This window comes from Mastigoproctus giganteus, chromosome 8 (genome assembly GCF_048544385.1).
Source record: "Mastigoproctus giganteus isolate SK-2022 chromosome 8, ASM4854438v1, whole genome shotgun sequence".
Lineage (NCBI taxonomy): Eukaryota > Metazoa > Arthropoda > Arachnida > Uropygi > Thelyphonidae > Mastigoproctus > Mastigoproctus giganteus.
Window position 1 is genome coordinate 212,395,689 of NC_143582.1, and position 23,710 is coordinate 212,419,398.

Sequence of the window (23,710 nt, forward strand, 5' to 3'; positions counted from 1 at the left end):
TGCAGACGGTTTCCAGGGCAGATCGTGGAGTTTTGTCAATGATATATAGGAATTTTTCTAGCAGAGACAAGGAGGTGATTATCCCTTAATATAAGGGATGGGTCAGGCCACACCTTGAGTACTGCGTAGAGGTCTGGAGACTTCATTTTAGGAAAGACGTAGAGTTGCTAGAAAGAGTACAGAGAAGGGCAACAAGATTGGTGAGAGGAACAAAGGGGTGCTCTTACCAAGAGAGACTTAAGTTCTGCAGGTTGCAGTATCTAGAGACTAGGACCTGCGAGGTGATCTGATTGAGGCGCATAAGGCCTTGAATGGTTTGAGCAGGCTCAATACTGATGGGATACTTTCGCTTGCTCAAATTAAAAACCTGATGGGGCATAGATTCAAATTGAGAAAAGACAATTGTAGAATAAATGTGCGGAAGTTTGCCTTTAGCCAGCGGGTAGTTGATTGCTGGAACAGACTTCCATTTGTTGTTGTGGAAGTTGATAATCTGTTTTGACCTTGGCCTTTCAACGGTTTATGATATAAAAGCAAAAATGATGATAAGTATTAGCATTAGTTGAAGCATATTATGTGCAAGAAAGCAAGCTTATACAGAATCAGCCAAAAAAAAATCCCCATTTCGCCCATTCGGTCACTCCAAATATATATATATATATATATATATATATATATATATATATATAATAGATATCATTAGAGAAAAGGAAAGCAAGCCAATAACTTTCTAAAGCAAAGCAAGAAAGTTATTGGATTGATTTACTTTTTCTAATGATATTCTATATATATATATATATATATATATATATATATATATATGATGTGAACAGAAAGTACAGTATATTCCAACTTTTAAGAATATTCAAGGTTATTTTTAATATAAATTGCTGCCTTGTTAAACATTATTGAATTTTTGAACCTTTAACTATATAATTTCATAGTTTGTTTGCTACTGTGTTGGTAGTCAATGGCAGCTGTCCTTATATATATTATTTTTCAAACTTTCCAGTGCATGAGTTTGCAATGGACAGATGTTAAATAGCTGGACTTGACCTTTATTTATTTAATTTTTCGTCTTCTGTTGTTTGCTTAGATGAGTTCCTTGTTGTCAGATAACCAAGAACAAATCAACAAACTACACAAAATATACAAATAATAAATACGTTAGTTATTAAGCTTAAAATATGATTCCTGACTTTTGGCCCATCTTGGGTTACACAGTTCACATTACACTGGAGGTCGGGCGGATGCACTGGAGCCCCCGAATACCATGCACGGTTCTGGATTAAACTTTATACTTCTAGACACAGGGCAAAGTAAATGATTACCAAGCGAATAAGAAAACATCGCTATGCCTGATAGGTATTTATGTTGTGTAGTATTTTCCTTTGACTACGGTAACATTATCTGTTATCTGAATCCTGAGAGCGTACAACGAAGCGAAAATAAGATAAAAAGCCTTTGACGACACATCGCGCCTGTTTCTTATCTACTTTTTCTTGAGTATCATCCTTGATGTTAGATAGGACATTGTGTCATTCAGTCCGTTATATTTGTCATCGCTACTTTTAACAAAGCTGCTTGATTTCCCAGAGTGCCATAAAAACACTGGAGAAAGAGGCGTTGAGGAGGAGGGTTCCATTTTTTTATTTATTTATTATTTTTTTTCACCCACCTCCATACAAAGTTTATAGTATTCGTTCAGCTGTGTTCAGGGATTTACAACACTCGATCAGATAAGAGCATTAGTCTCTTAAGTGTAACATGAGAATGATTTTTCCGATAGCCAGTCATCCCTAAATTCGTACGATGACAGTAAAAGCCAAATTCCACTTTTTTTTTTTTTTTTGATGTCTCCGCATAGTGCCAGTGAGCTGTTTATTAATTAAACAAGAGCGTTAAAATTTCGCTTTTCCAATTATTTACATGTAACCAGAAGAACTGGCCGTAACATCCTTCCGACGATTTTTTTTCTTTCCATATTTTTTTAAGCTTAAAAAGTTCCGATCCTTAATTTCCAAAAAAAAAAAGTTTTCCAACCCTTTAAAGATGGTCATTGCAGATTACAAGTTTCAGTTCGTTCGTAGTTGATGATAATCACAGAACTATTGAGAACTGGTGTATAATGTCTGCGTCGTTGGATAAATTTTGACAAAAAATGAATTACTTTTTTTTTTTTTTTTTTTTTGCCAATATTAGCGTTCCAGGTTTGAACATTCTTCAAACTTCAGCACTGTCTAAAATTATATAGCATAGCATATAATTCTTATTGATATATGAGTTAGAGTTTCAGAAATTGTTGGTATCACTGGACGGCATGCCCTTCTCTCGCTGAATATTACCCATGGCAGCTGGTTCAACCATTAGACCTGTATTCATCCCTAGTCTGGACTTCATGCATGTTTTAATATTTGTATATACAGTGCCAGACCACTTTATTAGGATAACAGAGTTTTGAGCTAAATGCAACAATTAATGCAAAAATGTGTAAAATCAGTTCAATCAGGAAATGTTACTCATTGACGGTGAACTGATCTAGACACCACTATTCGGGTCAAAAGAACAGGATCTCTCGGACTTCCCAAGAGGTATGATATCAATTTCTACGACCACTGCCATCTGGTGTTTCCTCTGTCTGAAGATTCTTAATGAATAAAGAGTTACTGCTGCAGAGGTAGTGTCAAAAATGTCGATAAAGCTTTGCAATTAAAGCGTAATCACTAATTAAAAGTAAGTGGTGTATTTATTTCTTGCCTAACTTTCACACAAATGAATTAGTTTTATTTATAATTGTACGGATCGCGGTATCGCAAAGTTTGAGAACCCCTACTCTATACCAAAATCAGTATAACTTTTTGAAGTCTTACTGTGAACACTTAAAGTAAGAAGTTGAAAAGGCTTTGATTCCTATACTTACAAGTGCTGACAAGACCTTTTGCTTCTGTTGCCAAATATCTCACAACAAAGCCACTCCTTCTTTTGCTCTGTCAGATTGTAGCAAGCGGATACCATGATTGACATTCTGCAGCAACACAAAGGACAGTTAACTGTGTACTTTAATTGGACTTAACGTGATAAAGATAATCAGATGCATTCATACTAACCGCAATGACGGTCATTCTCCAGCTGCCACTCTTATATCGATCACGGCTCAGTGTCAGTACTGTCGTGAATGGCAGCCAGGGCGAAAAGCTTCCATTTCCGTGAAACCCCTAAATGGTCCCTAAGTTGTACCTGGACGTCTGAGTTCCGGGCAATCGCCCACTTTGTCCCACTTAGAAATTATGCTGGCCCTGCCTAGCAAAGCACAATTCCAGAGTTCATATTGCACAGGTTGGTTGGTTAGGTTGTTGTAGTTTTAGATGCACTAGCGACTTCGACCATATTGCGCTCTATATATTACCTGTAAATTGTGCGTGTTCTGTGGTTAATTTGCTGTATGTTGGACGAAAACCCCGAGTTTCAGGAGAAAATACCATGCTACACTAGCACGAAAGACTATCTCAGCCACATTGTGAAAAAATCCCATAAAAATTCCTCGACGGGCGAATCCGCGCATTTCCACCCGGCGTGGGAGGACGGTGATCATAACCACTGTGCTACCGCAAAGGCATATTGATCAAAAAATAAATTTCTGTTTTTCGAAAATTGCTTTTAAGGGACTGTACACCTGATATCAGTCACTCAGACAAATGTCGTTCATAGAGGAACCTCAAGATATATTGTTTTCAGAGTACAAGAACATTTCGTCGGGATCAGGAAATTAGAACGTATCCAGTGTGTAGGATTCGCAGGAAGCGTCATAATAATTTTTTAGGGATAGTACCAATTTCCAAGGACGCCGCAGTCAGATTTACGACAATGGCACTAATGAAGACAGATGTCGCAATTCAAAGTCTTGATAGTAAAAAGTCGATAGTTTTCGAACAGGCGAGAATTCAGTGCAAGTTGCCAGTTACTTTTGCCAGTGGAGAGCGAAACTGCTTCAGTCAAAAGCGAATAAAGTACCTGCTTTCGATTTACCCTGCTAAAGAAAGGCTTGCATCACTCGCCATACTGTCCATTGAAAACGCCATTGCTCAAATGTATCGACTTTTCTGAAGCTGTGATAGAGTTCGTGGGAACCAAAACATGGTGGGTGGCCTTCTGCACCATCAACCGAGACAAATATGGATGTCCTTAGAGTCATTTTATTGATCAGATTTTGTTGAAGTAACTCATTTATTTAAGTTTTTTTCTCTTCGAAGATCTTATGTATTGGTAATGCGCAGTTTATACTAAACTGTTAGCTCAAAGAGTTTTAAAAAAAAATCTCATTTAAGTTTTATTTTTAAATACTTTAATTTGTGAACATTATGAAAGATGAATGCACAAATAACTATTTGTAGAATAGTTGAAAATTAAATACTTTGAAATAATTCTGCGAAGTGTTTCAGCATTTTTTATTTTTAACATATTTTTGGATTTTACAATTAAATAAGCTTATAATTAAATATATATATATATATATATATATATGCAGCGTAACGTAAAATCGCAACAGTTTTTTGGCAATTTTGTACTACAAAAGTAACAATAATTATATTAATTATTAATAATATCAGGATAATTTTTATTATCCTGATATTCGATATTTAGACTTGGGGAAACTTCATGTGCATTTTAATTATCAGGCGAGTTAGCATATATTCATCTATTGTCTTCACGATGTCCGTCCGTCCGTCCGTCTGTCTGTCTGTCAGTCGCATGTAATAACTCTGTTCCTAGTGGATGGATTTTCGTGCTATTTTATATTTTGAGTCTTACAAAAAATATTTGTCAAGCCAGCCTAGATTTCATTAAAATTGGATAAATGTGAATTCACAAATTATTTCTTTGTCTGTCCGCATGTGATAACTAGATTCACAGTAGAGGAATCTTCATGAAATTTTATATTTCAGCCTTAAAGAAAGATTTGTCGAGCTGTCCCAAATTTGATTAAAACCGGACAACTAGAAATCGTGCAATTATTACACTGAGTTGGCTTTACATTAGCAATATCTATTTAATACCTCGTGGGGACACCTTTTGTCTGTGATATAGTCCATACACATATTGTCATGAACTTCACAGGGTGTTACAGGCTGTCCTGTGAAAGTGGACAACCATGCGTTGCACAACATATCCAGTAATGCCTGCACATTGTCAGGTGAATGGTCGTAGTATCGAATGTCCTATTCCAGTAGGTCCCTGAGTTGGGCGTAGAATATATTGTCATGTTCCTAAAACTAATTAGCAACCTGCCTGACCTTGTGGCACTGTCCTCCCCACAGGAAATGGAAAACACGCGAGTTCGAATCCCGTCAATTATGCGAGGAATTTTTGTAGATCTTTTCACAACGTGGCGGAGTTAGTCAGTCTCAGGCGAGGGTACCATAGGTTCTCTCCGGGAATCTCGGGTTTTTCGTACAGCAAATCGACCACAGTACACACGCAATTTATAGGCATATTACACCATATGGCCAAATATAATATGTCTGTAAATTGATGTGTGGAAATCTGTGGCCCAGTCTGATGAACCGGGATTCATCAGACCAGGCGACAGATTTACATATGTCGGTGATCCAGCGTTGGTGCTTTCATGCCCATATAAAGCACAGTTTATGTTTCGCAGTGAGCATGGGTACCCGCGACTACCATAGCCTCTACGAGCTAAAGTCTGGGGCATAATCCATGTGGTTATTGATCTTACTGTTACTACGTTGTACTGGGTGGTTAGCTGGGCCACTGTGTTACAGGACGAGACATACCATGCTTACCACGAATATCGAATGTTGCTATTCTATGTGTGACCTTTGGCTGGTAGTTCGGCCGCTGTTGAGCCAGCTAGGTTAGACCAGTGACACCACAAAACGGGAACACTTAACCATGTTGGCCAGTGTCGAGAAATTGATACCTGCACGTCTTTCCCCACAACCATTCTACGTTCAAAGTCGAAAAGATCTCGACGCCACCCATTCTTCCTTGCAGATACTCAAAAACTAATCGCCAAGTACCATCTTATATCAGCCGTTTCCGACTTTGAACCTTCACCAGCACCACAAGCAATCCATCCTACACAAGGGGATGTTGCTAATGCAAAGCCGACTCGGTGTATTTCTGTGTCCTTCAGTCCGCATATAATAACTCAACTTCCCTTGGATGGATTTTCATGAAATTTTATATTTAAATCTTTCAGAAAGATTTGTAAAGTATTTGTAGGGTCTCGAAAATTTTTTTCTTTTTTCATACATATCAGATAGGCTATCTATATACTACATATTGTAGCTAAACCATTATGTTTATTGCCATGTGTTGGTTGGAGTAATGAGTGAGCAACGTGCGGATGCGCATAAAAGTCGTTGCTTTTTTTCTCTTATTTTTGCCTTTGTCATAAATCATGAATTTTTACTATTTGCTAACGAGCCTGAAATCTAAGACACTGCGTACATTAACTAACTCGTTGTAGCATATTCGTAGCCTCTAGTTCGGTGATGTAATTAACGTATGGCCGGCCCTGTGTATAATACTAATATTTGAATATTATTGACGAGTCCCGCAAAATAATTACATTTTTTAAATAAAAAGAAATATATTGAAAAATTCATTGCATCTTAGTGCCATGTTATTAATTTAAAAAGTCGATATCAATTTTTTCATCTTGTTCTCATTTAATTTATCGAAGTTCCATTTTGGAACATCCTAATATTATAAGCTCTTAGAGAAAACCACGATTTTCTGCTTACAAACTGTATTATTTCATTTCATCCAGCGTTGCTATGGCAACGATGGTACTGTATGGTATAGTTCATTTGCGCGCTTTGTCTTCTTTTATCGGTTTCTCAAAAGATTAATGAATTTTTTTAATCATTTCGTGCTCATTTCTATCATTATTTCATTTAGTTTCAATAAAAATTATTGCCACGATTTTTAAGGCGATGCTTGCTATAATCGTACAAACTATGAGTGTAACCTAAAAGATCACCATAGAGAATGACAAAATATCTCGAAAAGAGCTAAGGTTATTCCACTTCTGGGCAAACTTGAAGCTTCTTTCATAAAAAGCAATGATTCTTCTCACGTATTCAGTACACGTCAGTAACTCCATTCATTGGCCAAATTAATCCCCTCTTTCAGGAAGTTTTCTCAGAGCGAAAGAAGGTAGTTGCTTTTCATTACGTATCATCGTACTAAAAGATGAAATGTCTTCACTCAGAGGTCAGAAAGAGATATAACGTAGGTGCATTATAAGAAACTCATTTTTTCACAGTATTCTGAACTGATGGAATAATTTTTATTAAATTATATTTAGTTTAACGATGCTTTATATTAGCAAAGCCAATCAATTCGTGTTTGAAGTGTCAGAATTGAGCAAAGTGAAAGTCTGATTATTTTTTCTTTTTTGTTTATTAACACCATAGCCGACATTATTAGTCACTGCTCTCTTCATTCTTAACATTCCAACTTAAAACATCCAACAGTTTCATTTGAAAGGAGGTTACCACAGCCATAAATTGCTAACTTTACTGCGAAGAAAAACTGCATAGAATTCTTGTTAGCATCTGTGGGCGTGCTTTCTTTACGTCTCTGCAGCTTGCAGACATTTGATACGCTTGCCTGTTTGTTATTTTCGTAAATTAAAAATAAGTCTTGTTTCCACTCTACTTCAAAACTTTTTTTCTTCAGCTAAAAGAGAATGCAAAAGTTGGACTAATTTTATTAGCCAAACTGTAGATGTAGCTGGTAGTAAACTGATCCTAACAGTCTGCTTTGCACTTGAGTATCAGTTCGCTAGTCCATACACAAAATAATATAAGTTAACTTGGAAATTAAATAAAACGTTATGAATTATAAAATATTAAAGTTTAAAATAAAAGAAACTTGAATGCGAAAACTGGAAATTTTTTTCTAGGGGTAAATTTTAAAACCTCTTTCGAGAGTTTCGCTTTTAGCCTTTCCAAGAATAATTTCCAATTGTCCCTCAGGATAAGCTAGCATCCGGGTAGACACTGAATGCGGTTGACAATCAGAAGATAACTCAGTATTCTCAAGTGAGCTCTAAATAAAATATGGGATAATACGAGGTGACATAGCTATATCTTGCTTTGTACGAAAACCAATTTCTTCCGGCACGTGTGCCTTCGACCGCGCATCACTGTAGGAATTCTCCTGTCACATGGGTAAGAATATGTCAATGACTCTACTAGAGGCATCGTTATGGATGCCTGTGCGGTTGAAACTTTTCATGAAGTCAACAGCAGCAAAACTGGCTTATGTGTCAATACAGACAGCCTGCAGGATTTACCTGGTGTGGTTAGCAGGGGAAACACATTCAACGTAGTAACTTGGTTTCTAGGAAACTGAACAAGAGGGAGAGAATGCGAAGCGGTCACCTTGTAGCCAAAAGGGATGCTAGCGTTGCAGAATCTTATTTCGGAATTGATGCTCACTTCTTGAAGCATCAAGCATAAAAAAAAAAAAAAAAAAAGGTATTAACGGCGAAATGGTATTTTTATAGCATTAAAAACGTTTTTTTTAATAGTGGAGAGAACTTTTCCAACCCGTTCCCTTCCCCTTTCCACACACACAATCAACCCCTTCCAATTTATTCCGAATTTAAAGAAAGTGGTTACACTGATAAAAAAAAAGTTCAAAGTTTTGTTTAGCTCCATCCCAACAAAGGAATAAGCAGAGAGGAAAGCGCGTGATAAAACCTAAAATTTGAGAAAAATAAATTTTTATACCTTTATATTTTAATCATAATAAATAAATATAGTTTTATAGTAATAGTATTCGCCATATAGTGCAAGGAAGCAACAAGCTTTTGCTGCACTGGCAAAAAACCAAAAAAAAAAAAAAAAACCACAAGTATAAGAAAATACAAATTACATACAAATTAAATTAAATTTCCTCTTCATACAAGTATATACAGTTGACCTTTGAATTGTTCAAACTGTCAGCCTCAACTACCTGAGAGGGCAACTTGTTCCAGCAATCAACGACTGGCTGGCTAAAAGAAAACGTCCTACAATCTAATCTAAACCTCAATCCTTGTAATTTGGATTTATGGTCCTTCGTTCTAGAATTCTTTATAACAGTGAAAATTACACCTTCATTCATTTTACTAATCCCTCTCAGTGCCTTATAAGCCTCAATCAGGTCAGCTCTGATGTGCTTGGTTGCCCAGCTCTGTACCCACATAATCGGAGCCTTTCCTAGTACGGTCGTCCTTTCGCCGATTTCACCATTCGAGTTGCTCCACTTTGGACTCTTTCAAGAAGCTCAGTCTTTTTTCAGATGATCTCTCCATACTTGAACACAGTATTCCAAAGGTGGTCTTACAATTGCGTTATACAGGCAATTGTAAGACCACATTTGTATGACCTTCCTACCTCTACAGAATAAGGTTCCATAAAACCCCGGGGGCTCACATCTGGTGAGTATGGGCTTGGCACACCCAGGGTCCTGAGCTGGATATCATCATTCTTCTCTTTCTTGGTGATTCCCTTCTACTTTTGTCTGTCTCTCTCTCTCTCTCTCTCTCTCTCTCTCTCTCTCTCTCAGGGTAATTTGGGAATTTTTTTTTTTTTTTTTTTTTGGCTGATGCAGCATAAGCCTCAGGCTTCCTTGCACCATATAGCTAATACTAATAATAATAATAATAATAATAATAATAATAAGAAATCATCGTATGACCACATTTGTATGACCTTCCTACCTCTATAGGATAAGGTTGCATAAATCATCGATAGAACCCCATGGGATTTCCTGGTTGCCTGTTTATTTACTCTATTCAGAAAACTTCATATCTGCCCGTATCGTAACTCCAAGATCCCTTTCTTCTTCTACTGCTTTTAATTCAACTCCAAGTAAATTTATTTTAGGGTTGCTCTTCCCCAAATGTAAGACCTTGTATTTTGCGGCATTAAAACTTAGCTGCCACTTTTCTGACCATTCCTGAAGCCTGTTCAAGTCATCCTGAAGGCGCGCTGCTTGGCACTGATCAACGGCTCTCCCAATCTTTACGTCGTATCAATTTTGACATCACGCCTTCTATCCCTTCGTCTGTGTCATTTATGAAAATGAGAAATGACAATGTTCCAAGAATTGATCCTTCAGGGACCCCACTCCTGACGTTACACCAATATGAAGAATATACATTAATCAAAACCTTCTGCCTTGCAGCCACCCAGCAATCAATCTTAGATTCTTACCAGTAATTCCAACCTGTTTAAGCTTATGCAGTAAGCTCTCATGAGGGACCAAGCCAAATTCTCTGCTAAAATCTAAATAAACTACGTCGAAGTTGTTCATTACATCCAACTCATGAGGAACTGTGCCAAAATCGCCTACTAAATTAGTTAATCATGATTTTCCCTTAACAAAACCACGTTGAGTGTCTTTCAGAATGCCATATCTATGTAAATGTCCCTGGATTGCATTCTTAATCATTGCCTCTAAAATTGTTCCTACCACTGAAGTCAGACTAACCGGTCTGCAGTTACCAAGTTTACTCGTAGAACCGCCTTTACGTATTGGTGAGACGCTGGCACTTCTCCAATCCAAAGGAATCTCCCCGGAGTCCAAAGATGCCCTCATAATTAACCTTAATGGTTCAATACACTCTTGTAGTCTCCCTCAAAACTACAGAGTATATGCCATCAACTCCGAAGCCTTACTTGCCTTTATGCGGAAATTTTTCTAATAAACAATCTGTAATTACGAAATCACTAATTTCATATGGCTCAGCCTCACTCAGCTTCAGCTCACCCATATGGTGCTGATTTTCCACATAGTGCGGAAGGCCAGCTTTCGTAACCACTTCTTCTAGCTGCAGGGCTCTCAAGACAAGAACTATTATACCTGTATAAAACAGATGTTGAATCTAAAATTTTGGTATTGATACCGAAAGGGATTTTCGTTTTTTTATTTTAAATTAAAAAAATTATGCTTCAAACATACTTTTTATACTTTTGTAATAAAATATAGCCTGGTTCCGCTACTCATTTTAGCCTTCTTTAAAAAATTAAAGAAGTGTGTCCCATTCTTATATAAAAAGATACTACTAAAAGTAACAAAAAAAAAAATCTAAGGAAACTGATATTTCCTCTCAGGCATTAATGTACGACTAGTGATTATAAGGTTTTTTTGTAGACGTTATAATACGTAGCATGTACTAACATCTCTCAGTAGAAATCAATCTCGCGACTACCCAAAGAGAATGAACACTTATCTATAATTACATGTTCAATATTCTTCCCCTAATTATCCCTGGAGAGGGTCTTAATTGCATTCTTCCCAGTAGCAAAAAATTAATGAGAGGCCGATTGTAATGCACGAGCTGATGTACCTCAAGCAGTTCCCTCCTGGACATTTTTTGATGGTTGTTCATTATCAAATTACTGTCATTCGTCCGAAGGGTCAATGTCCTAAGTCTGTATACATTAGTTCTACAAACTTTTTTGCTGCAGATATAAACATTATGTTAGTTGCCTTTTCGTAACAAATCTAGCACAGTAATCGATATATATATATATATATATATATATAATTATTATTATTTTTTTATATTCATCATTTTTGTGGCACATCAATGGCTTAATATATATTTTTTAAATGTAGTACAGTATTTCCTTTTCGTTATAAAAACATTGTTAATGCGAAAGAACTCTTATTTGTTAAATAATTTTTGAGATTGGCTGTTATAGGGTTTTAGGCACATCAGCAACATAGGCCATATTATACCAAATATAATATGTCTATAAATTGCATATATTTTCTAGTCGATTTGCTGTACGAAATACATGCTACCCTTGCTTGAGACTGACTAACTTAGCCACGTTGTGAAAAAGGCCCATAAAAATTCCTCGCGTCATTAACGGGATTCGAACTCTGGTCTTTTCCACCCATTGTGAGGAGGGCGGCTATTATACCATACCAACTGTACTACCCACGACGGTATCTTTTGAGGTACACAATTTTTTTTTTTTATTGAAAAAATGTTCAACACGTTCGCTGATTTATTAAAGTCAGCGAAAGTGTTGAACATTTGCTCATGCATTTCATGAAGTTATTAAACTTCATTTTTCAGTTGATTATAAGATACAATCGCCCCTTGTACGGCGTGCAAGCCAGAGGGGTTTATGAAACGCATGAGCAAATGTACCATCCTACTCAAAACATCTACAGGTTATCTGAGTTTGTACTTTAATTTTCAATTAGAAACCCAGTCGCCATTTTCACAGTTGCAAAAATTCTTTAAGTGAAACTACATCTGTCCATATAGATTGCTTGATCAAGGATCATCTCATTTGTTCATTAGAACAAATAGAATGGCCTTGGCACCTGGCAGTGATGGAATTTAGGAATATCTCTGTCTGATATTCCTAGACAGAGACTTCCTAATGCGATTCTTCTTCTTCTTCTATCTCCTTTGATTCGAGCTTTTTACCCTATTCTGCCAAACTCATTTGCCGTCCGTCGCTTTCCAAACTTGAAAAAATCACTCAAACATTTTGACTGTCTCACTGGAACAACTATAATTTAACTTTTCTAATAGTGAAGTAGTTTTTATTGGTGAGTTTAATATTCATAACTTTAAATGGCTCCAATTTCCTAGTTATACAGATCCAGCTGGCAGAAATGCTGATGCTTTTATTGTTACTAATAACCTCACTCAATTTATTCATTTACCTACTAGAACACAAGGCAATCACAACGGCATACCTAACCTCAAACTTTTGGAGGCCAACCTTTCAAAATACGCAGTTAATGCTGATTGTCCTCAAGGTAAGAAAACAGTTGAAATGAAAACATTAAAAGTTAAGAAGTTCTTATTCGAACCTGAGATAAGGAAACTCATTTTTCTAAACACCCTCCTTCACTTGCAATACACGACCACTGTGGAACTAACTCCTGGATACAGTCAGAGAATGTCTATAACTGTTGTGAAATGAAATGCATCGATCTCATATTGTGAAGCAAGTCACGACAATATGAGATCGATGCATTACGAAGAAAACTTCGTTTGCTTCGTAATGCATTGATCATAGATACATCGATAAAGAAATGTCTGAAACAAATGGAGCTTGGCAAACTGTAATGTTGGCTTCTCATAGTCAAAACCTAAGGTAATATTATGACGTCATGGTATGTGACATTCGCAGAGTGCCTTAGAGTATGTGAAGCACTTTATGACATTGACATGCAATACAATGGTTCCAACGTGCATTTCATATGACGAATGTAAAGCGAATGGCACTTTTTTAATAAATTATTTCAAGGGATTAGTGACTATATACAAGTATAGTATATTAAAGTTTGACTGTTCGTATTCAAATATTCTACGTTCATATTTCTATATTTTGTTTATGAATTTTTTTCCTTTAAAATATAAATTTATTTCAGAGCGAAAGCTGAGATATCAATTATTTGAAAGATTTATACGGTGAATAGTATTTTAAAATATTTAAGATGGAAGAGAATGCCGATTCCCCGAGGAAAGGACTAGCCAAAGAAACAGACGGTGAACTCGCAAACAGATAACTTTACATGCAGAATGAATGGATACTGTAAGAGCAAATTAAACCCTTGAGCAAAAAAAAAAAAAAAAAACTCAGACGAGTAAGCGAGAATGCCAGTCCCAGAACTCCATCCCAAACAATCCAATGTAAGAAGAAAAAAATAATTCGGCAAAAAAGTTGTAATTAAATAGAATTTGATTTCCTTTCCTTATATCTGCTTCTTTCCTTCTATTCAAGATCTGCATCAAAGAGCACTTATAAGCGGCCTTTTGCGTAGATGAGTGTACCTGCTGTGCCATTCTGCAGAGCACCCTCCTGTGGCTAAAAGGCAGGAAAGAGACTTTCAAGTGGGCAGGAAGGAGACAATCTAAGCTGTATGGTGGGACAATCTGTAATTTTTTTTTTTTTTTTTTTTTTTTTAGTTAGTTGTTGGCGCATCGGCTTCTGTGGCCATAATGCACCTCCCAAGGTTTTTGCAGTACTTTGATCCAAGCCCGAGGCGGCTTGGATCAAATTCGAACCCGCGACCTTTGGGTTGCCAGGCAGGTACTTTACCCACCCGGTCAGCACAATCTGCGATGATCTTGCTCTAGTATGCGATAGCATTTTCATTAATAGTTCGTCGAACTTTATAATTTTGTTCTTCAAAAATTTGTTAAGTTTACACCCAGTAATCAGTAGAGTTAAAATTTTTTCTAAGCTTTCCCCCCCCCCCATTGTGGAATAAAAGCCACCGAAATCGATTGTAAATTTTTTTTCAAATCACTTAAATGAAGCATATTTCCGTGTAATGATTAGTGTGCTTGTTCAATAAGCAACTGCTAAAAACTGAATTATCCAAAAATTGCATACAGGTTGTGAATTACGTACGTCAAGCGATCGAAATGCTTAAATTAAATATTTAAAAAAAAAAAAAAAAAAAAAAAATATAGTTCCCTTAAATTCTTCAAAATTAACTGATCATAAATTGAGGATTAAGAAATGATATAATTTAAGGATGAAATATTTGATATGTAAGCATGTGAAATATTTCAGCTAATTTCTAATTAACTGAGCCCTTCAATAGCAAATTTATGGAAGGGACGCTTACCAAGTTGGGAGGTAGTATCAAATATGTATTAAAAATATTATTGACAAAGAATTTCATAAACTGAGGAAGACTTATTTAGTCAGTTTTCTTGGCTTAAAAATTTCATTTTACAAGAGTTGCAAGAGAGGAACGATGATTGGTTTAAGAGATCTTTTAAAAGAATATTTTCGAAAATTCATGAATCATTATTCAAATTATGATAACTGGCCACACCCCTGCTCTACCATACCAGTATAGTGCTTAAGTTATATTTCAGAAAAATCTATTGGTTAAACACATCACATTAATTAAGGTACTGTGTTTAGAATGCTGTAACCTATGGATGTGTAACCTGGCCACTCCCAAAACAATCAGAGAACAGATTACAATCATTCGAAAACAGAATTCTAAGAACAACCTTCAGGGCCGAAACAAGATGAAATCACTGGAGAATGGAGAGATCTATATATAACAATGAACTGAAGGAGAAATATAGAAGTAAAAGTATAATTCAAATCATAAAGAAAAGAAAGGCTGGACATGGCTATCTGTACTGATGACGGAAGACACGGCCATAAAATCCTCACAGGAATCCCAACTGGGAAAATGAAAGCTGACAGACCGCCCCTGAGATGAGAGGATGATATAAAGAAAGATATCAGCGTTGTTTTCGGAGAAGAGGTGAACTACAGAGAGCGTGCACATAGAGAATTCTGGAATTTAGCTGTCAAGGTCCCTCGTAGCCCAAGCGCCATGGAGTAAGTAAGTTTAGAATGCTACCTCATCCTGTCAATGTTCCTTAATTAGATGGAACGAAATAGTCTGGATCAAAAAACTTAATTCCGTTCTTCTTTATCTTCGCCTTCTTTCCCACGTTTATATGGGGTCGGCATTTCCGTCCTTAATTCTTTTCCTCCATTCCTCCCTATCCTGGGCTTCCTCTCTCCTCCATCCTCTCTTTTAAATCCTCTATTACCTTGTCCTTCCATCTCAGCTAAGGTCTCCCCCTCTTCCTCTTCCCTATCACCTCCAACTTTTCACACCTCTTCCCCACATACTTCTCACTTCTTCGTTCCACATGTCCAAGCCACCTCAACCTAGATTCCTGCATTTTTTTACTCAGAGGCCCCACCTTAACAGTACCTCTGATGTAGTCATTTCTTATCCTGTCCTTCGTCGTCACACCACACATCCATCTTAGCATCCTCATCTCCGCCACTTCCATCTTCTTGTCCTGGGCCCTTGTAATCGCCCATGTCTCAGCACCGTACATCAATGCGGGTCTAACCACAGTTTTATACACTCTTCTCTTCATTCTACAATTTACTTTCTTATCACACAGCACCCCACTCATCTTTCTCCAGTTCAACCATCCACATTGCACGTTATGCTGTATTTCTGCACTCAATCCTCCATCCCTCTCAACGTTCGATCCCAGATACTTAAATTTCGAAACTGATGGTAGCTTTTCCTCCTGCAGTTTTATAGAACTCTCATCTTCTCCATTCAATACCATATATTCTGTCTTTGTTCTACTTATCCTCATGCCTCTCTCTTCCAACGCTTTCCTCCATTCCTCCAATTTCTTCTCTACCTTTCCTTGGGATGGTTCGCAAAGTATGATATCATCCGCGAACAGCATACCCCATAGCTCCATTACCAGATCAAACAGATATGGGCTAAGAGCTGATCCCTGGTGCAGTCCAACTTCTACAGAGAACCCCTCAGTCATACCTACACTACTCTTAACATGAGTCACCGCTCCCTCGTACATTTCCTTCGCAAGCCTTACGTACTTTTCTGATGCATCTTCTCACTCATGCATCTCCATACCTCTTGTCTGGGCACTCTATCATATGCTTTTTCCAGGTCTATGACCAACATGTGCAACTCTACTTGCATCTCCTTGCATCTTTCCATCACCTGCCTTAAAGCAAAGACTGCATCTGTTGTTCCTCTTCCCGGCATGAAACTAAACTGTTCCTCTCCTGCCTTATCCATCCCTCCACAATTCTTTCCCAGATCTTCATCGAATGAGACATTAACTTTATTCCCCCTGTGGTTCCCACATTCCTGCACATCCCACTTTCCTTTATAGATTGGCACAAGTATACTTTCCCTCCACTCATCGGGTATCCTCTCCTGCTGCCACAGTTTTTCCATTAAGTCCCATAGGATATCGATCCCTTCTTCTCCCAGACTTCTCCATACCTCTACTGGTATCTGATCAACACCTACTGCTTTCCCCCCCTCTTCATTTTTCTGAGTGCGCTTTCCACTTCTTTCCTGCTTATGCCTTCCACTACTCTTTCATTCGTCTCTCCATCCTCGCATAATGCTCTTAGGTTTTCCTCATTTAATAACTTCTTAAAACAGGTCTTTCCACCTTTCCTTTCCTGGTCCTGTATAACCACTCTCATCTCATATTTTATCTGTTTTATTGATGAGAAGTCCTTTGATGCCTTGTCTCTCGCTTTGGCTATTCTCATCAATTGCCTATCTCCATCTTTGCTTTCCAGTTCCCCATAGGCCTCGTCCAATACCCTTGCTATTGCCACAGCCCTTTTTGCCTCCTTATTTCCGGAAAAAAACTTAATGCCGTTATGCTATGTAAATTTAACATTTAACGATTGATTAAAATATGATTAGAGTAGGAATAAGTTCACTAGAAAAGTAAAATAAGTTCAATAAAAATTGAGTAAAGCCTTTAGCTATCGATTTATTTTATTGCAATACTTCTTAATTATTCCTCGAAATATATTAATGTAACTGTTTTAGGATATATTAAGCCATGTTTTATTCTCTTTTAAAGTATTTCTGTTTCACATAAAATAATATCAATTTTGGACGCATTACTGGGTCGGATAGACGATCATAGGAAATATTCTGTTTCTTCGAAAGATCGACGCCAAGTACCAGACTTTAAGGCTTGGTCTTAAGCCCAAACTTAGAGACAAATAGTGTTATCCACAGTTCTAATTCATTTATTGTACTAGGCGGTCTTGGCCAAAGTTTGGCCAAGACCGCCTAGTACAATATGAAATATCGAAAAGGTGGAAATTAGAATTCCTCTTCTTAGCTTTGCGTCGTACTTCAAGGTAATTTTTGTTGACGCTGATTGAAAGAATCAGCTTCTACAGCAACAAGAAAAGACTCCTTTTGTCAACATCTGTATCTTATAAGAATTATGATTTATGACAGGGTTTGGTACAACCTACCCTTTGATTTCTGCGACATCAAAAGAAATTAGGCGTGTATATTTTTCTGTGTTATCTCACAACCTCCCACCGAGTCAAATGATTTATAAGGTTGAAGGTCGTACCTCTGTACTGCTAACTGCGGTAGATCTAAAAAAGTCTACACCTGAAGTTCGCTGTGGATACTCTTTTTCCTTACATATCCCCGCCTCCACAAACTGAAAGCCCATTAACTTTAGTCACGATTATCAGCATATACACCTACTTCTGATTTTTTTTTTTTTTTTGGGTCTTTTGAAATCATAAAGGGGATCAGAATATGTCAAGTTCTTTCGTCAAAAAAGCTAACGTTATTTTCAGAAAAGCAAAGCTACATCTCTTTAGCATTCATTAAAGTAACGATATAATCAGTTAATATTTAAAGCGTTCCATATTATATTAAACAGTATACGCCGTTTAACACTTAATGGTAATAAACAATGATTTGTCTTGAACTGAGTTTTCGCAAAATTCTTTTTGTGGAAACTCTCTAATCAGGAACGGCTCGTTCATATAGGCGAAAGAGGTGGTTGTTTAGATCACATAAGAATACCTAGGGAGTCGCATAAAAAGAACTGTCAGCCAGTGGTTCATCTGCAGAGTTGCTGCGTTCACAGAGAGAGAGATTAAAATGTTTTCACTGTGGGCCAAAAAGGAAGGGTTGGCTTATGTCAATTCGAAATAATCAAATGACTCATTCGAATGACATGAGTATAATCGAATGATTTGGTATATTCGATTATGATCTCTCAAATCTGCCCACCAGTAGCTAAAAGCACGTTTTGGGGTGGAGTCGCACGACGGGGTGGCAAACCTGAACCATATGAAATTGGCGATTTATCCGAAGAGAGCGAAGTAAGGAGAAACTGCTTCTTTTCGGGACTGCCGAGCTGACAAAGAGCCCGAATACGCCAAAGCTTCAACATTCATACGGCTTCTCCCTTCCTCCAACCCATAACAAATCGTAATATTTTAACATACCCCCCCCCCCCCAAACTTAAGTTACATAATTTACGAATAGTAACTTACCCCTGTGCAGAAATTTATTTGTCTGGGCACCAGTCCTAATCAAGTTACTTTCAATTTGTTCCGACTTTCAGCTTGACCTTTGTATTTTGTAAATATAAAGAAGAATGGAACGTTTCATTCTTTGTTGTTCTGCAGTGCTCCTCAAAGTAGTATGAGTTCCTGGAACCATCTGAAGCAAAATACTGTTTGTTTTTAATTTATATTCCTTTCCGAATACAAAGAAGAGCTATTTGAGAAGTCAACCCAAGATTAAAGCTTAAAAGCAATTACCTGTAGTTGGAATTTAACATTAAGAAAGAATAGCAGGCGATCTTGCTAGAACGAAAAAAATTACGCAAAAAGTAGCTTTTTTTCCTTTGTTGCAGAAACTTTTTTTTTTTTTTTTTTTTTTTTTTGTAAAGTTCAGTGCTATGCAGAGTGCAGTTCAGAAATATTGTATTTGTGTGGTTCCAAAAAAAGGTTTTTTGACAGTACAACTTATTTTTGCACGATTAGTTATTGTAATACAGATTGTTCATAAATGATCTTTACAGGTTTAATCTTTTATTCCTTGGGTGTGTTTAGGATACATTTGAAACATTATCCCTCAAAATATATTGGAATACCTCACCTCTGGGAAGTACTTCTTAATTACCGGGTCACATGACAAGTATATGGTGCAGGTTAAATAGGATATAAAACTCATGCGCACTCAATAACATGCAAGATGGAAGAGAATGTGCGAAACACCAACCATCTGAGATATGGTTTTATTTGTTAATTGTATTTATTACAAGTTTAATAAAATTAAACTTGTAATGATTATTTACATTGCAAGATAATTTGCACAACGAATTATCTTGCAATGAATTGGCGTAGACCAAATTTTGAAATTAAAGTTATCAACTGCAATGATATTCCGACCCAATTCGAGCACTGAATACGAATAGCAACTTCAACAGGAGATGTATTTAGTGAATACAAAGCGAACATATAAATTGAAATAATGCGAATATAAAGAGGAAGAAAACGAATCAGATGAGAACCTTGTTCACTGGGTGTGGGAAAATCTTAGATAATCTACCCGATGTTGCTGATGAATTTCAATTCATCAGCAACATCGGGTGGCAGCTATGTTTTAATGCAGCAAGGTACTTGGGAAATAACTCGAAAATGACTTATACACTTGGCGGGGTTGAATTAAAAACAACAGAGAAAGGGGCCATAAATTCATATTACGGGGAAGAAGTTGCCTTCAAAAAAGGTAGTTGAGGCCGACAATTTGAAGAAATTCAAAAGATTAATTGGTTAGTTACCTACATGAGGAGGGGAACGCATAATTTGTATTTTATTATTTACCTTTCTTTTTATTTATTTATTTTATTGGCCAGTGCAGCAAAAACCACTGGCTTCCTTTCGCTATATGGATAACATTAACGTGAAACTTAGCAACGATTAGGTCAGAAGTTCGAAATGTAAACCATCAGCAGCACCAACTTTTCTCAACAGCTCTGCATATAGTAATGCACATGTCAGTCGTAGGTTTGCGTGATTCCAGTTGTACTTTCTGGGCTTAGTTCGAATTTCTGACAATCAAAATACAAAACGCCGACATTCAAATACTAACAGTTCAAACAGTACTGCTGAAAACTGCAAGCGCCTATTATATCTTTCTATTCAGTTATTTATTTAAACAGCCACAAAACAGCAAACAAACATGCCTTAGAGTGCAGCAACAAAAATAAAGTTACAGCTCCAAAGCAGCAATTTGAATACAAATTTCATCAGGTTAAAAAACGGAAAAGTACATAAATGAAGGAAAAAAAAACCGATTTAAAGGCCCAAGTAAGTGGTGCGGTTAGAGATTTCAGTTGCCTCTTGAAGTGCCCAGGGATATCAAATATCTCCAAGTTTGCTTTGTTAATTTATCTTGTAGTCCTGTCGTAGTAGTTGTAATATTCATAATTAGGTCTTGCATAGGTTTAAGCAGCGAATGGTTTCTTAAAGCTCTTTTCAGTGCGTTGAAGTTAATTTGTGAGAAGAGGGCAATTTATGGTACCATTTACTAGCTGGTTAAATAGAAGTAGATCGGCTTTGTCTCTTCTTTCTTCCAGCGTTTCAAGTCAAAAGAATATACACCAATCTTAGTAAGATTTCTCATTATATTCTAATCCACTTTCGAAACAGGCGTATCGCATTGCTCTTTTTTGGATATTTTCCATTTCTTGTTGTTGATAAGCTGCATGTGGGGACCAGACTTGGGAGGCATATTCTATGGCTGGCCTAATAAATTTTATAAAGAAATATGAATAGTGCCAATTGATTGAAGTCTCGGTTAATTGTTTTAAGAAATCCTATTTTTTTGCTAGCTGCCCTCAATGTTTGAGACATGGATATCAAAGGAAAGCGATTCTTTGATGAAAATACCAAAATTTTGGCATAACTAACTTTATTGGTCGCCTTGTTGATACAATAAGAATTTTTTTTTTGTGTACATTGGCAAAACATAAGCTCACACTTATTTTCATTGACATTCATTGACAACCATTCTATTCTCATTCAGCCACTGAATTACTCGTTGAATTACACTGAATTACTCGTTGCAGAGCTTTGTCAAGAGTGGTACAGTCGTTGGTATTGTTAATAGCTTTAAATTTTTATGTGGTCTGCAAAAATGTTAATTTTGATTTGGTAGTCTCCAAGAATACTTGGCAGGTCGTTGACGTAGATCAGAAATATATATCTAGGGACAAGAGGTCCATTCACGCAATGTCAAACTAGACTAGTACATGGTTCTGAAAATTAAAGTATCCCTATGTAGAGGGCTCTGGAGCGAGTTCTAAGGCTCGTACTGAAGAGAAATTTGGACAACAGATACAATAAACAATGCGCTCGCCATTTATTGGAAAAAAAAATTTGTTACAAAATTTGTCACTATATGGCGCTGTGGAAATACAAATCACTTGAACAGCGCTACAATTGTTCATTGTGTCCTCCATTTTGGTCAAGAGTTTCCATTCGGAGAACAGCATTTCTATAGCAGAACGTAACGTGTCAACTGGAATAGCCAGCACATGAAGTCTAATGCTGTCCTTCAGTCTGTCAGAGTTTGATATCCTTCCCGATACACTTGGTTCTTCAAAAAAAAAAAAAAAAACCCACAACCAGAAGTCGCATGGGGTGAGGTCCGATATGATTGGGGTGGCCAGGATGTCTGGAAACAACGGCTGATGACCAGTTCGTCTGTAAAGTGTTGCCTTAGCAATCTTTGGACACAACGGTGGATGTGGGGGTGGGGAACCATCTTGTATGAATATGGCATCCTGAAGGCACCCACGTTGTTGTAGCTCTGGTATTGCGAAATTTACCAACATTTCACAATATCTGTCCAGTGACGGAACAGACGCGTGTGGGGTTCAGTCGGTGTTACCTGTTCAAAAAAAAATATGGCCCAATCATGAATGTGGCGGTAAATCCACACCACACTGTCACTTTTGGAGAATGAAATGGGACCTCTTGGATAACTCGAGGGTTTTCTGTTGCCCAAATGCGACAGTTGTGAATATTCACTTGTCCATTTAAGCAGAAGTGGGCTTCATCACTCCAAAGGATGTTCCATGGCCAAGTGACATCCATTGTCATTCGCGCCAGAAACTGAAGTGTGTATGTGAAACGAATATCTGCATTGCCATGCTTTAGTTGCTGTAGCATGTGCATCTTGTAAGGATAGTACCGCAACACCTGACGCATTACTAGCCTTACAGTGGAACACGCCATGTCCACTTCACGAGAAACAGCTGGCACACTTGCGCTACCACATGGAGATTGACTTGATAAATCCACGACAGCCATAGCCACATCTTCAACACGAGAGGAGTCCACTCGTTTTCGACCTCTACCTGGTTGAACACCAAGACGTCCCGTCGATTCAAAATTCGCAATCATTTTGCAGACAGCACACTCATAGGTCAACGCCTTATGCGCTTCTGACGCCGGAATTCTCTGATAACCACAACTGCATTGTCGCTGTTCTGATAGTACAGCTTCACTACTAGCGCCTTTTCCTGCAACGTTGTTGGCATTGCTGCTGTAGTGCAGGCAAAGATCTACTGTATGATTTTGAAGAGACTGCTTTGCTTTTATACAGTACAGTAGAGCTGAGTAGTGGCAATAACTTACGATTATGCAAATAACTTACGTTATTTGTATTTGCATAATCATAACTAAGATAGTTACAATCGTAACTAAGATAGTTACGCGCCATACAGTGACAAAATTTGCAACTTTTCATAATTTTTTTTTCCCAATAAATGGCAAGTGCATTCTTTATTGTACCTGTTGTCCACATTTCTTTTCAGTAAGAGCCTTAGAACTCGCTCCAGAGCCCTCTACATAGAGATACTTTAATTTTAGCAACCCTGTATGTGTGATCCACATACCAATACAGTTTTAAAGTGGCTTTGTCTGACCACACAGTTATATTCTCGAAACAACTACCATTACTTTTCTTATGACAGTATCATTCACATTGTTAACAGCAAAGGTACGAAAAAGTTAAAACTCATGGCAATCCTTGAGAACACTATACTTTGTCGACTAACCTTGAAGGTTAGTAGATTCATAAGTCTTTGAAAGTTAGGATAATTTCTTTTCCTCTAATAGCTATCGTTATTGAAGCTTTTAACAGTTTTGGCACTTTGAATTCATCAAGAAGAGAAGTTATTGTGGGATATGTCGGCACTTTCATGTGGTATTTAGTTTCTCATACACACTGGAGTTTATTTTTCCAAGCTTCTACAAGCACTTTAAAATGTTTTTTCAATGCGTAGATGTTCGATGTTTCTGCTTCAGGG

General features: G+C 37.2%; 1 protein-coding gene across 1 annotated transcript in view; it reads right to left on the reverse strand.

Annotated features, from left to right (window-relative positions):
• LOC150082247 (uncharacterized) overlaps nt 1-23,710 on the reverse strand; it is a 299,068-nt gene that overhangs the window by 192,209 nt on the left and 83,149 nt on the right. The gene's annotated exons all lie outside the window — the stretch shown is intronic.